This window comes from Sinocyclocheilus anshuiensis, unplaced genomic scaffold (genome assembly GCF_001515605.1).
Source record: "Sinocyclocheilus anshuiensis isolate Anshui unplaced genomic scaffold, SAMN03320099.WGS_v1.1 scaffold351, whole genome shotgun sequence".
NCBI classification, from domain to species: domain Eukaryota; kingdom Metazoa; phylum Chordata; class Actinopteri; order Cypriniformes; family Cyprinidae; genus Sinocyclocheilus; species Sinocyclocheilus anshuiensis.
The window spans coordinates 378,436-381,868 of record NW_015552551.1 but is presented as its reverse complement, the minus strand read 5'-3'; the positions used below and the strand labels follow the sequence as shown (position 1 = coordinate 381,868).

At 34.3% G+C, this 3,433-nt stretch overlaps 1 protein-coding gene across 4 annotated transcripts in view; it reads left to right on the top strand.

Annotated features, from left to right (window-relative positions):
* LOC107664416 (calcium/calmodulin-dependent protein kinase kinase 1-like) overlaps nucleotides 1-3,433 on the top strand; it is an 86,222-nt gene that overhangs the window by 32,489 nt on the left and 50,300 nt on the right. For all 4 annotated transcript variants that reach the window (XM_016454982.1, XM_016454978.1, XM_016454980.1 and 1 more), the window contains exon 2: nucleotides 2,249-2,302. The gene's annotated coding sequence lies outside the window, so the exon portion shown is untranslated. The remainder of the gene's footprint in view (nucleotides 1-2,248; nucleotides 2,303-3,433) is intronic.

Sequence of the window (3,433 nt, the reverse complement as noted above, 5' to 3'; positions counted from 1 at the left end):
TTATTAGTTTAAGTATTTGCTATTGACTGTTCAAATGCGGAGTTTTGCGCATCGTGTGTGTGTGTGTGTGTGTGTGTGCGCGCGAGCGAGTGAGCGAGAGAGAGAGAGAGAGAGAGTGCGAGAGAGAGAAAGAGAGAGAGAGCGTGAGAGAGCGAGAGAGAGAGAAAGAGAAAGAGAGAGAGAGAGAGAGAGATGTTTTTTGAACATTAAAGCATGTCAACATATTCTGTTACACCAAATACACAAAATAATGATCTTTAAAAAAGCATCATATGACCCCTTTAAGACAGCAAACCAGACCCAAGGGCCGTGACATGCTCTGAAATCCAGGCCTAGCCGACATAACGGGCTTGTCAGAGCTCTCCGCAGTCCAAAGACTCAAACATCTTTTCTTGCATGTGGAGTGCTTGACTTTTTCATAAGTGGCCTTTTTGTCCACATCATACTTCTGAAAAGAGGGCAGTCTGGATTCCTGCTGGAAAAGAGGGCGGTAATTCTTCTCTTACAGAGGGAAATCACTTGAGCTTGTCTGCTGCTGCTGTCTTCTGTTCACTAAGCTTAGAAATGTCTCGAGTTCTGCATGTAATAATTGTAATCTGGAAAACTTGGTTAGAATGAGCATTGACTTATGTTTTGTGTGCTGTATCACTCTCCCACTCTCCAGAAACACCTAGAAAATTCACTGAACAGTATAGTGACACTGATATTTTTGAACCAAAAAGTTTTTTTGTTTTTTTTTATGTTTTTGAAATGTCTCATGCTCACCAAGGCTGCATTTATTTGTAAAATACAGTAAAAACAATAATATTGTGAAATACTATTATAATTTCAGGTAAGTGTCTTCTATTGGAATATATTTTAAAATGTAATTTTTCAGCAGCCATTACTTCAGTGTCACATGATCCTTCAGAAATCATTCTAATATGCTGATCACAGTTTAATATTTTTGTGGAAACTGTAATACGTAACTGTACTACTTTTTCAGGGTTTTTTATTTATTCGAAAGTACAAAAGACCAGCATTTATTTGAATATAGTTTTTTTTGTAACATTATAAATGTCTTTACTGTCATTTTGATTAATTTACTTTTTTCAGCACCCTTGCTGAATAAACATATTAATTCCTTAAATAAAAAAATATTACTGACCACAAATTTTTGAACAGTAAAATAGCACAGTAAAAAAAAAAAAAAAAAAAAACCTCCCGTAGATTTATTATACTGTACAGTGTCAACACTGAAACAGGAAGATGGCTTCAGAGTGTTTGGGTTGAATTTGGATATCACAATTGATTTAATCCATTTTCTTACAAAATTTTCTCTGAATCTGAACATAATTGAATCAAACCTGTCTGTCACAGGAAAGACCATAATCTAAGAGACTTAACTTTAGCTGTTTTAACAGAATGAGTCACTAGATATTGTCTTATTCACAAAACTGAATAATTTCTAGATGTGCTATTTGTGCTATTTCTAGATGTAATCAACAGCAGAAACAAGGCGGTACATTTTTTTCACTTTTTCCATTTGAACCCTTTAACTGTCACCCCCAAGTTTTCAACATAGATGTGAAAGTGCACTATCCAAACTTTAATTGTTATAATTATTATTGCAGAAGTGAAAACATTTCAAAAAATTAAAGTATAAAAAAGTTAAATGTTTAATTTAATTTAATTTAAAAACATAAAAGTTTAAATGTACTGTAAAGAAAATGTACTGTACTAATTTTTAAATATTTACAAAATAGTTTTTAATCCAAAATTGCTATAAAATTAAAAGGTTTAGATTGTAAAATACCGTAATACATTTTGTAATATAACACTTGACACTGCCCACTAAGGGGGAGGAGACCGCTAAAAGATTTTAAAGTACCATTTCCATGGTAAAGCAATGTCCGATTTCAAAATGTTTTTCACAGAATTAATTTTTACATTTTAAGCTTTCAAATTATTACAAACATATGTGATGGGAAAAAAGACAACAACAAAAAAGATCCGCCAAATAAATGCAAAATCACCTGTAGATCACCTTTATAATATTGTAACATATGATTTATTTGCCAATACTTTCAGATTATTTGTATGTCTTCCCAGCAGTGCTAACAGGTATGTACTTTACTGAGGAAGTAAAGCTCATGTTTCAGGATGGGTACACAATATTTATTTTGAATAACAGGTTTTGGAGGCTCGTATACTCTGTGTTGACATTTACTCATACTAGGTTAACAGAGTTTTTTTATATCACTCACAGATCCCTTGCTGTAGAGAGACTAGTGGAAGAAACATCCAATGCTGCAAGACTGAGGTGAGTATGTCCTACTTCATCTACGTACTTGATAAGATCCACTTTATTATCAATGTCTTAGTGTTACAATTATTTTTGACAGGTCCTTTTAAAATAACACCCTTTATACCTGATTACATCAAGACATTTGTAGATGCAAAAGGGCAGCTTACCGCAAGCTGCAGCATATTAAACTCTGTAACTGTAATCTGTGTAGTTGTTCCTCCATGAGTGAAATCCCATTTGTATTCATCTGCATGTACATTGGCCGTGTCCTCAATCACTGTATGCTCCAGCAGTTTAAAGCCTGTCAATATTCATCTCATCAGTGCTCCCACTCTCCCTCAGCGCTTACCAGCCTCTTAAAGGGAAAGTTATAGCTGTTTATAGACTCCTTAGATGGTAAAACTATACTCTAATGCATCATGTATTGTAGCAATACTTTTCTATGCATTTGGATGTACAGTAGCTAGAAGAGGTTAAGTGTGTCACTTAATTGTTTAGTAGCCAAACCAGGAGGCCTGTCTTTTCAGGTTATCTGGCTGGCTAAACCACTACTAGGGTAAAATAATTATTGATTTCAGCCTTATTTTTATCCAACAAGTGCCTGCAGTGTGTGTTTTAGTTTTAGTGTTTCACAACTAGTTTCACAACCATTGGACAATTGACAGTTTTGTAAATGTATAAACAAAAATGGAAGTGTGATGTGCAAAAGTCTTTCACCGACAAAAAAAAAAAAAAAGGTTTTAAGCAGTTATTTTCATCTTTTGCTGTAGTGTGTCAGTAGGAAATATCAGTTTACATTTCTAAACATTCCTTTTGTCATTAATTATAATAATCCAGTGAGATTTCTGTATGCACAAGGAATCTGACAACAGCCAGTGCTCCACACAGAGATCTGATCTCACCATCATCCAGTCCGTCTGGTGTGACATGAAAAACAGAAAAAACTGAGACAGACTAAATTCAGAAGAACTGTGGCAACCAGTGGCGGTTCATGGGTTTTAAAATAGAGGAGGCACACTAATTGTATTGGTCTGGGATCCCTGCCGATTATTATTATTATATTATTTGCTTAACCACTTTAAAATGGCTTTTTGGTTGCTTTTAGTCAGAAAACGTAAAGAAAACGACATACATACAGCAAGATAA